The sequence below is a fragment of the Heterocephalus glaber genome, unplaced genomic scaffold, assembly GCF_053883595.1.
Source record: "Heterocephalus glaber isolate CG9 unplaced genomic scaffold, H.glaber_assembly_v1.0 deba00001755, whole genome shotgun sequence".
Taxonomy (NCBI): Eukaryota; Metazoa; Chordata; class Mammalia; order Rodentia; family Bathyergidae; genus Heterocephalus; species Heterocephalus glaber.
In genome coordinates this window covers 6,766,392-6,778,554 of record NW_028258453.1, presented here as the reverse complement: position 1 = coordinate 6,778,554, position 12,163 = coordinate 6,766,392, and the positions used below count along the sequence as shown (strand labels likewise).

The 12,163-nt window shown below is 42.9% G+C and overlaps 1 non-coding gene and 1 pseudogene across 1 annotated transcript; both read left to right on the top strand.

The window, feature by feature from the left end:
• Positions 1-4,147: 4,147 nt before the first annotated feature.
• On the top strand, positions 4,148-5,048 carry LOC147821266 (calcyclin-binding protein pseudogene; annotated as a pseudogene).
• A 705-nt stretch (positions 5,049-5,753) lies between these two features.
• On the top strand, positions 5,754-5,876 carry LOC147821265 (small nucleolar RNA SNORA31). The gene has a single exon (XR_015447375.1). It is a non-coding gene; the product is annotated as a small nucleolar RNA SNORA31 (small nucleolar RNA).
• Positions 5,877-12,163: the final 6,287 nt, after the last annotated feature.

Below are 12,163 nucleotides of genomic sequence, written 5' to 3'. Positions count from 1 at the left end.
AACCACAAATGTTTCTTTTCCCTTCATTTCTATTTGTCAAGATATTTTTGCATTGGAAATAGTCAAACCCAGACTGTAGTCTGAAACAATGAAACAAATATAGGCCTATTTTTCTTTAAGTTTGTATGCCAGGTATATTGTACTTGTAGCTAATTAAACAAGTAAGTAAATATAGAAATAAATACCTAATACAATTCACTTAGGAGCCTGTCCTAAATAATTTTGCAAATGCATCAATTAATTCCCCAAATAATTATATAAATGCATCTTTTCAATGACTGGTTTTTACAATTTTTTTTTTTATGTTTCCGGTTTTCAGTCTGATTCCAGCAACTCTTTGCCTATCAAAACCACTTATTTCCCCTTTAAACCACTCTCCTCTATCCAGGCAGAACTAACTCAGTGCTAACAGGCATATGGCAATGAAGTCATGCTAAAACAAACACGATGCCACAGACAACTTGACTCCTGTTACACAGTATTTTGCAAGCGGATGGAAGCCTCCTTTATTACCTACCAATTTGCCTTATACGTATTGACTTAGAAAAACACATGAAGAATAACCACAATAACATGAATGTATGTGTGGGAAATCAGTCTAACATTCCTGAGTATAAATACTTTTTCCCCTGGTACCGGGGATTAAACTCAGGACGTTGCGCTTGCAAGGCAGGCTTGGCTCTGCACCACTGAGCTAAATGGTTGGCCCAAAATTCCACAACTTTTTTGAGGGGGAGGAGAGGGTGGGTGGTACCAGGAATCAAACTCAGGACCTTGCATTTGTGAGGCAAGTCCATTGCCATTGAGCTAAATCTCCTGCCCCACATCCCTGAGTATATTAAATCAAGGTAACATAGCTCTTCCATCCTCATGTACCTAAAAATTTACATGCTGCCTTTTCCTTCTGGAAATTAACTCTCCATATCATTACATGAATCACAAGTGCACATGCTTCAGGTCTCATTCAAATGTTGCAAATCCCTGACATAGTCTTTCAACATTTCTGAAGACCAAAGGACTCTTGGCCTACCTTATCACATTTTATTCCAAGCTGCCATGCTCAATAGAAGATAATTTCTCACCTGAGCCCTGAGAACCTGAAGATAGAGATTTGTTCATAATCATTGTTGCTTCCTAGCATATATATATTTTCTTGCTAAGCTCACAATGGTGATAAAAAGAGAAAAGTAAAAGTACAAGATGCTGTGAGAGGGCCGGGGATTTAGCTCAGTGTTTTCACTGCCTGCGGCACAAGTACAAGGACCTGAGTTTGATCCCTGGTACCACAAAAAAAAAAAAAGATGCTCTGAGAATATGAAAGAAGACAATGTGAAACTCACTAACTCAGTGAATGAGGTGTCATTTCACCTTGAGTGCTTTGAGTAACACAGAGGATTTTTCCCAGGCAATGTTAACATAGCATGGATGGAAGACAAAGTAGTTGGAAGGAAAGGCATGTGGGTGTGCTGAGCATGGGGAGAAGCCAGTAGTAAACACTGAGTGTAGACCAGGAAGGAGGGGGAGACTCTGATAAATTTCTCCCTCTTGTGCCTGTAGAAGTCTAGTAAATTGTTCCAGCACCATTCAGTTTGAAGGAAAATTGTAGGTGGGATTAGGGGGACCTTTACTTCAATTTCCCTACATTTGAGAAAGTTCTATATTACTGTGCTTATGGATATTTGAGGAAACAGAATGTACCCAGTTGTCAGGGTCAGGGTAATGGACATTGCTGGAGATCCCTACAGTAGGTCCCAGCCTCCCGTGAGCCCCCAGAGCACCAGCTAAAGGTTAAAGAATAGATTGAACCAGACTTAAAGTGAAGCTGAGTCTTGGGTCCTGGCCAGTGCTGCTCTAGGCAACAAAGACAAAAGCCCCCAAGTGCATCCAGCATTTATTGAATACAATAGTGAGAAGGAATAGGGAGCTAGCAAGCTTTGAAACCATGGAATGAATTACTGCAGAACACCTTCCAGGATGGCAACAGGCAGGGCTGTTAGGGAGTAGGCACTGCTTATCTGGCTAGGATAGAAGAAACCTGTACTGAGATCAGGCACAATTAGCAAACAACCCACAGTTTAGTGAGGAGTCATAATTCAGGGGAAAGGATTTTAATTGGGGTCACACTGAATTCACCTGCCCATAATTCATCAGGGCCCTGCCACTTTACAGACTAGGACTGAGGCCTCAGTGACAGCCATTAGCAAAGGAGCAATACTAGCTCAACTCTGGTAGCTGCCATGCCTATTTGAGTCACACAGGGCTTTGGTCTGACTCCTGGTATAAAACAGGATAGCCCTATTAGGGAAGGCAAGAAGCACGTGCCACTCATAGCCTGCAAGTACTGGGCAAGGATGTCTCCCTACACCTAATATACATTTCTTCACATTTACAAGCTGTAAAAGACCTGAGAGTGGTGCAAAGTAGTTGTCAACAAAACGTGACTGCCTCTATGAGGGCATCTTCTATTGACATCATAAGCTCCAAGGGCTCAGGTTAAGGTGTTAAGGTAACTGGAAGCATCATGGAAGCTCCTAACACACCTACTCGTTCCTGCAATACACAATGCGATGACTAGATATTGGTGGAGAAGCAATACACAACCTTCAAAACCAAGGCGTTGTTGGTTTACCTGGGCTTCTCTCTCTCTGAAAAGAGACTTGTAATATTAGTGAAGAAAGGACTTCCCCATGTCTCAGTGGTGATGCAATTTATCACTTCCCACCAATGCAGGAGATTGGTTCTTTGGACACTTAAAATCCAAAAACCACCTAATATTTTTTAATATCATGGAATAGTCATTGGGTCAACCTCCCATAACCATGAGTAAGACAAACTTAGTCTCATTAGGAGCAAATGATCGGGAAGAGGTCCCTTCAGAAAGCAGCCTTCACCTCCCCCTTGACCGAACTCTGCCTGGGCAGAATGTTGTGGTCTGTCGAAGTGCCACAGTCTCTGTAACTGTGGGTATCTGCATGAGTCTAGAGACAGTTTTGTGCAGGTGGGCAGTGATGTTTTTTCTGTTGTTCAGTTTTCACATTGTGAAATCTTCAGGATATGAACACATCAAGGACATACATACAGGGCATGTACCATGTCTTTGCTCTGTCAAGTAGGGCCATTTTCTTCCCTGTATTGTCCATTCTTAGCACCTTTGATATAGCACTCAACGTTCATTCTATAATCCTCATTGTGCTGGGACCTTAGAGAGCTTTCATGGGTGAGAGAGATGAGTTAGATCCTTTCCTTACTTTTTAATATTTCAATCTAAATCAGATGACATAAACCAACCCCTTCATAATGAGGGGGCACATAGAAGTTGGGAGTGTAATGGCAAAGTGCCAGCCAGTATACATAGCTCTAGTGTTACAGCTCAATGTATGTAGTCCAGGAGAATGGAAGACACACCTAGCAGTTTCAGAGGTAAAGGGTACAGCTTTATTCTTAAGGCCAATGGGTCAGTCTGGGACTTCTCCACAAAGAGATTGACTGTCCAACTCATTCAGAGCTGGATTATTATACATTTAGGGAAGGGCTGGGGTTGCAAGTTTCAATCCTTCATTTACACATGTGCCCAGCAACCTTATTGGTTACAGAATTTCACATACAGCAGGTTCATTGGTGACAGAGTGCACTGTGTTTTATCTTATTTGCATATGGCTGGAAGGCAGAGAAAAAAAAATTCCTGATTTGTTTGAAGGAGCCAGAGCCAGGAAGGCACAGGCATGTTAAAAGTAATGGAGGGAAGCCATCTTTCTGTGTTAGCAAGTTCAGCTTTAGCTATAGAGAAGTTTATGTCTTTTTCAGGAGTAGATTGTGTTCATGAGAAAGTCAGATGGCAAATGATTTCCTCTGGGAAGTAAGTGGGGTCAGAGAGGAAGACCTGCACCCAGAGGACAGATTCAAGAGCCAGAGGACCTCAGCCTGAGAAAGACCAACCACAGCAGAGGGGAGCAGCAGTAGAAATACAGACAAATACTTAAGTAAAAAGTTAACTGAGAACCATGTTAAGGGTCATGGAATTGAGTCCAGTCTTTGTCTTCCCAAGTATGCTCTACATGATACTACACTTCTAGAAATATTTCTCTATAAAATATTTTATGTCTACCAAAGTCTTAATAAAATGCAACAGCCTGTCCTTGCATGCACACCTGCTGCTCTGGCCTCTGGTCTGATCCAGCCTGGCCATGGCTTCAGCTTTGGAGGAGTTGCAGAAAGATCTAGAAGACATGAAGGTGTTCTTGGAAAAGGCCACTAGGAAGAGAGTACGAGATGCCCTGACAGCTGAAAAATCCAAGATTGAAACAAAAATAAAGAATAATAAAGAATAAGGTGCAAGAAAAATCACAAAAGAATCCAGAATTTCTTGACAATGAAAAACCAGCTGCTGTGGTTGTTCCCATCACAACAGGATGTACTGTGAAAATCAGTAATTACGGATGGGATCAATCAGATAAGTTCTTGAAAATCTACTTTACCTTAAATGGAGATCGTCAAGTTCTTGCTGAGAATGTGCAGGTGCATTTCACAGAGAGGTCATGTGATCTTTTGGTAAAGAATCTAAATTGGAAGAGTTACTCTATGATTGTGAACAATCTCTTAAAACCCATCTCAGTGGAAGGCAGTTCCAAAAAAAAATCAAGGCTGATACAGTTCTTATCTTATGTAGAAAGAAAGCAGAAAATATGCAATGGGAATACTTGACTCAGGTTGAAAAAGAATGCAAAGAAAAAGAAAAGCCATCCTATGATGCTCAAACAGATCCTAGTGAAGGATTAATGAATGTTCTAAAGAAAATTTATGAAGATGGAGATGATGATATGAAGTGAACCATTAATAAAGCCTGGGTGGAATCAAGAGAGAAGCAAGCCAAAGGAGACACAGAACTTTGAGACTTTAAAGTCCTTTGAGAACTATTATGTGGAAATACTGCTATTTCCAATAAGGGAATGTTGGTGAGCTGCACATATAAATTTGACAGATAACTACAAAGCCTTCAAAGTAAAGGCACTGAATTCTCCATTTCTTACTGGAGGATTTATTTAAATGAGATATGCATATTAAACATCCCCCCCCCCAAGAAATGCAACAATAAGCCTGGGGATGTTACTCAGTGGTGCCACAACCAATGGGCAAACACAAGGTCCTGAGTTTAATCCACCATACCCCCCCCACAAACACACAACAAAGCTGAGATTGTAATACAATTGCAAATACAATTACCTAGGTAACTGATTAAAAGGGGATTAAACCGGAAAACAAGGCAGAAAGTTCACACCCAATGAAGAAGGAATTCCTGGCAAGGAAATGGGATATTTAGAATATCAATCACTGCTGTGTATCTCTAGGGGAAGTAAGTAAGTGTAGTACCTTTTTTCTTCTTTATAATGGTAAGTATCAGTGATTGTGACTTAATGTCTTTCCTAGTGACTTCTGCAGGGTTGGCCCTGTCAAACTTCCTAGAAGTTATCTAATGAACTCAAGTATTTACTATTACAAGCTGGCCTTGGAGGCACACACCTATAATCCCAGCACTCAGAGGACTCAGCCAGAGGTATCACCAAGAGTTGAAAGCCCATTTAGGCTACATCTTGAATTTAATGCCAGCCTGAAACACATAGTGAGTCCTTGCCTCAAAAATCCAAAACATGGGCAGCATCCACTGATAGACCTTGAACAATTTTGTTTTGTTTTTTTTGGTTGGAGGATGGAACTTGGGACCTTGCACTTGGGAGGCCCGAGGCGGAACCACTGAGCTAAATCCCCAGCCTGGCCTTGAACAATCTGTTGTTCTTTTTGTTTGCACTAAGATACTAAAGGAAACAATCCCTAAGCTTTCTGTCTTTATGGCAGCCGAGATTGATTTGGGCAGTACATCTTTATAAAATTCAATGCTCTTAAACGGGAAAAATGTGAATGCAATTTTCCTTTATTTTATAGAAATGGATTTGTTGGTCACCTTGGATCTATCTCTTGTCATAACTGGCTTCTGCTTGTCATCCACACAACACCGGGATTTTAGACAAATGAGACTGATGTCATCTTGAAAGCTTCATTTATTTTGACTGTGATTTATTTGGAATGGAGACATTGTTTTTTAGGGAAGAAACAAAACATGTCATGTAGGTTGTCTAAAAGTAAAATGCATTTAAAGTAAAAACAAAACAAAACAAAACATGGGCAGAGATTTAGATCAGTGGCACTGCACCTGCCTCTCAAGCAGAAATTTCCTGAGTTCAATCCCCAGTACCAAAATAAAAAGAAAGAAAGAAAGATTGAACAACTATCCAAAACAAAACAAAAATATTTCAGCATGAAAGTTCTCATTAGATTTTTATTCTATGGTCTTAAAATTTGAAGCCTCAAAATTGTCGAGGGTACATTTTGAGATACCTAAGTTAGCTTAAGAGACTCCATTTTGTCTGAACTGTCCCAGTCCTGATGGGGATCTGTCCTCTGTGTGAACTCTGAAGATGTGGGGGTGGGGGTCTTATCTCACATTTGTACTCCTATGTGATGTGTCAATACACCAGATGTTCTTATCTCATACCTATACTCCTGCTTTTGATTGATGTTTAAGGGTTTAGAAAACAACCACAAGAGCTCATATGGAACCCACCTGTCATAAATAATGGCATGTGTGTTTACATTTTATAAGGGCTGGTTTTACAATATGCATCTGGTAACCCAGAGGTGCTAACCACGCATTCTTTCTCCCTTCTGTTGTAAGAGCGAGGGCCTTACCAAACGCTCCGAGGAGCTGACTGCAGCGACGAGCACCTGGGAAGGAACATACCGGTCAAGTTGAAAAATAAAACAGACCTTTATTAGTCTGGCCAGATGGCACTCCCAAAGCAAAGTGGCTAAGAGAGGCAACTGGCTTAGAGTCCGAGGCTGTTTTATAGGGGCTTGAGGGGGGTTTAACATGTAGATTCACAGAAAAAAAGAACAAAGGTTAGTGGCTCACTGTCACATGCTGATGGTCAGCAGACATCCTCACTAATAGTCACGACCACCCTGTGTGGATAGTCAGCACACTTACAGATTGTCCTATATATACTGGGCCCCAGGACATTTGGTTTTAGGGCAAACAGATGGCTGAGTAATCTCGCCCTATTACTGATTGTCCATTGTCCCAAGGCAAACACACTCCAACCATCAAATTTACAACAGAACCTAGGGGAGTAATTAACTTTTGAATCACACAGTCCCACACTGTAGATACGCTTACTGCAGGACTAGGGAGGGGGGAGGAGGAAAGGGTTTTCTTTACAAAAACTGACCAAAAGTTCAGTCTGGGGCCAGTCTCCTTGCAGGGGATTTGGTCCTGGCCAGAAGTAAAGTTATCTACAGACTTTGCATCATGTTGTGATGCAGGTGATTATCACTGTCGAGGCCTTAGGCCCAATGAAATAATTAAATCTCCCACAAGGGTTATACAGCCCACTGGAGAGTCTGAATATCCTCTCTGGAGGGTCTAGCCCCAGCTATGAGAACCTGGGACAGTATTAAATTTTTTTAGCTCCAAGTTCTTCTTCAGGAAAAGCAAGGCCAATCAGATTGCACCTTGAAAGGTCCTCCTGATGATTCAGGAATTTAGTGTGCTGACAGGGAGCTGCATGTTGGAGTACTCACTTTCTCTTCATTACAAATCTTTAATTCAGGCTTGGAACTTTGAACTTTGTTGCTCAGAGACAATTTTGATCAATATATATCTGAAACTGTTGTGCCCAGATTACAAAGTCCCAAAGACCACCAGGAAGCCGTTCCCGATGCAAGCACATAAGGGTCATTTATTCAAGCTCAAGCAGGGGCTCTCAACCATCACCGACACAGCGGATCAGAATTGAGAGCCTTGAATTTCAAATTAGCGGGGTTTTTGTTGAAGTTACAGCAAGGTTTGGGGATTTTCCATTTAGCAGTTACATGATTGGTTGGCATTTAGCAAGCATGAAGTATATACTTCTGATTGGCTCAGCTCATTGGGGGTTGGGGGGTGGTTACGTATAGGTTTTACGAGGGAAAATAGGGACAAATGTTAGTGGCTGACTGTCAAGTACTGGCAGCCAGTAGACACAATGGCTAATGGTCACGACCTTTTTGTACTCATGGTCGGCACATTTGTAAGACCGAGGGCCTTACCAAATGCTCCGAGGAGCTGACTAGTGAAGCACACCCAGGAATCCCAGTGGTGTCTTTTGACTGTAAGACCAAGAGCCTTACCAAATGCTCCGAGGAGCTGACTACAGCAAAGAACACCTGGGAACGAACACACCGGACAAGTTGGAAAATAAAACAGACCTTTATTAGTCTGGCCAGATGACACTCCCAAAGCAAAATAGCTTAGAGAGGCAACCGGCTCAGAATCCGAGGCTGTTTTCATAGAGGGTTGAGGCAGAAGTTAACATATAGAATTAAAGAAAAGGGGACAAAGGTTAGTGGTCGACTGTCATGTATTGATGGTCAGCAGACATTTTCAGCTTGTTCTAAAAATTGTGGTGCCCAGAACATCAGTTCTGGGCAAACAAGGAGTTGAGTAGTTTACTGTGGGATTTTAGGTCTGTTACAGATTTTTATCTAGTGTCTCAAAACTGACAAGCATCTTTATCCATTAACTCACATTTAATCACAATGGGGCTCAAGAAAAGGAACAAAGGTTATGCAGTCCCACACATTGACAGATTGTTTTGCAGATAGGGGGCCGGAATGTTTACTTCCTGGGCAAAACAGATGGTTGAGCAATTAACTTAAGAACTTTGCTTTGTTACAGAGTGTGTCTTTTGTCCCAGAGCAAGCACATTTCAACCATTAATAATAGAGGCTAGGGGAATAGTGACTTTTAGCAAAATGGATTCACTTTGATCTCACATTCCCCCCTTCTCATGATGCTATAGAGGACAAATCATGGGCCTCTGGGGGTTAATTCTATCAGGCCTGTTGGAACTGGCTGGTATTGGGACCTGAGTACCATCACCTGTACAGTGTTAATGCATTCTCTGATGAATGAGACCAATCTATTAAGTATATAAGGTCCAAGAGTTAATAATAGTAACAGAATAAGCAAGGGGCCCAGCAGAGTACAGATCAGAGTAGTTAGCTATGGGGAGGAATTAAACCAGGATTCAAACCAATTTTGAGCTTGTTCTCATTCTCGCTTTCATTTAGCAATGCCTTCTCTAACTTTGACCATAGATTCTTTGATCAGTCCTGAGTGGTCTATATAAAAACAACATTCTTCACCCAAGGCAACACAGAGCCCTCCTTGTTGTAGAAAGATTAAATCTAGCCCCCTTCAATTTTGGAGGACCACCTCTGCCAGGGAGGTTAGGGACTCTTGTAGGGGGGGATGGAGCTCTCTAGCCTCTCAATATCTATATCTATGGCTGCTCTCAGGTCATTGTCTGTTTTGTAACACTAGCGATGAAATTCCTGTTCCTGCCCCAGCTAGTCCCAAACCTAGGAGAACTGTCAGCGTGATGGCTCTTACAGGTTCTCGTTTAACCCTGGCTGGGGTCTCAGTCAAGCAACTGGAAAAGTCTTTTTCTGAGTGATATACTAGCCTAGGGACCAACTGTACTAGTACACAGAAGTCTCCAGTTCGATTGAGCACTTCTCCATGTGCACAAGGTGTGAGCCCGGTGGAGCAAGCCCACCATCCATCAGAAGGGGATACAAGATATTTTTCCTACCTAGACTGATAGGTTTGACCACAAAGGTGTTGGTGGGTGGTCGGGACACTGCCGACATAAGTTCCCTGTCCAGTTACTGATTGTAGGGTCAGCCTAGCTGTTCCCTTTTGTTGCCATCTACACTGGGTTGGACTGTCTGATTCAGTGAAATTGCCTCATAATAAGGAGCCTTGATATCATAACATAACCAGCAGGACTGAGTAAGATCTGGTCTAGAGGCATTTAGGGCCTTAAAGGTGTGGACCATCAGTTCCCAGAGGGGGTCTTGGTTTTGGCCACGGTTGACTTTTTCCACCCTGGGTGACAATTTGAGCAGGGGGTGGAGACGTGGGTGTGGAGGCTGGATTTGGTATCCATATGGGGGCAGTTACTCCTGGGGGCATGGGCAAGGTTTTCTGAAGAGGGGGCCTTGTGGGTCTAGGAGGAGCTAAGGAGACTAGTGCCAAATTTGGCCCAATTGGCTGGGGAGGCCCTAAGGCATGTGGCTCTATTTTTAATCTTACAGTGAATAATAACCCATTGTCATGACCATCTTGATATAGGCGGAATCCCCATGTCTGGCCTGTTTCCCATCTGGTGTACTCTTTACCTTGGTCAGTAAATGAAAGTCTAACTGGGTTACAAAGGAATCCTGTGCATGGGCCACTAAGCATGACTTTACCATTATGGTGGCTCGCTTGGAGGCCGGTGGGTCTGGGGACTCTTTTTAAGGAAATTAAATCATCTGTGACAGGCGGAGTCCATGAGATGGTGCCCGTGGTCTGACATCCCCATTTTGCACAATAGAATTCATCAATTCCCCCACACTCTTTCATTCAAGACCACGAACGTTCTTCTCCCGGGCAAACATAGAAAGGGGTTCTTTGTAGAGCACCCTTCTGAATGGGGTGGCTGCAAGACATCAGACTCTTTATATTGCATTGGTTGATAACTGGTCCACATTCAGGCTTTCCTCCATATCTGATTTCCCAGTCCCCGATGTCCCAAGTCCCTGCTGCTAGTAGGCACAGATCAAAGTCTAGGGTAGGCCACCAGGTCAGCAGCAGAGCCACTTTAGATGTACTGTTAACAATATCACCCGTGGATGTACTAATAATCATCCACGTTAGATTTAGGGGAGCATGTGGGTTTTGTCGCCCCAACACTGGTGTTAAGAGTACAGTTACCACAATCATGACTGTTGATGATGCAGCTTGAGCTTGAGAGGATTGTCGTGGTCCTTGGACACTTGCCATGATGGGATGTAGTCTTCTAGTATGGCATGTGGATCCACGGGGTGGATGTGAGTGTAGTGTACCCACGAGGCGATCCCGTCGGCCTTGAGAGCAGTGGGCGTGGTCAGGACAGTAATGTAGGGTCCTTTCCAACGAGGCTCAAGGTCCCTCTGTCGATGTCTCCAGACAAAGACCCAGTCTTCCGGTCGGTAGCGATGGGGCTCTGTAGGCAGTCCAGACTCGTACAGGGCCTTTAATTTAGGCCAGACGACCTCATGAACACATTAGAGGCTTTTTAAAGAAAGTAACAGTTTTTGATCATCAAATTCAGCAAGGACATTTGACTGAAGGTTGGGGACAATGGGAGGGGGAATTCCAAACATTATTTCAAAGGGAGTCAGTCCCATCTTATAGGGAGAATTGTGTACCCTATAGAGGGCAAAGGGAAGGAGAGCCACCCAGTCACTGCCAGTCTCTAAGGTTAATTTAGTCAAGGTCTCTTTTAAAGTTCTATTCATTCTCTCTACCTGTCCTGAACTTTGGGGTCTGTATGCGCAATGTAATTTCCAATCCGCTCCCAATGCCTGTGCTAAATCTTGACTCACCTTGGAAATGAAGGCGGGTCCATTGTCTGACCCTAACATTACTGGGAAACCATGCCCTGGCAAGATGTCTTCTAACAACTTCTTGGCCACTATCTGTACTGTCTCATGTTTGGTAGGAAAAGCTTCTGTCCATCCTGAAAAAGTGTCTACAAAAACTAGCAGGTATTTATAACCATATTTTCCAGGCTTTACCTCAGTAAAGTCCAATTCCCAGTTGTTGGGAGCAATGCTACATAATTCCAAGGATAAATCATTTGGTTAGCCTAGTTCTCTTGCCTTCAGCCCAGCTACAGAATAACTCCAGTTTGGCCTCCAGTCACAACTGAGACTTCAGTGGTCCAGTGATGCTGTGATTCTCCAGGACAAGAGACATCCTTGGAGAACAAACATCTGCTCAATTCCTCATTGTTCTTGGACTGATTAACATCTTGTTTGCAGGAGATGTACTGAACTCTCTGCAAGCCTTCTGTTACACCTTGTTTATCCCAATGTGAACTATTGAACTCTCTGCAAGTCATTTGTTACATTTGTTTCTCCCGATCTACTGAATAAAAGGTGTGGCAAGCTGGGGGCTTTGTCTTTGCTGCCCAGAGCAGCACTGATCAGACCCAAAGCTCAGCTTCTTCTCAGTCTCATTTTTCTACCTTTCCTGTAATTT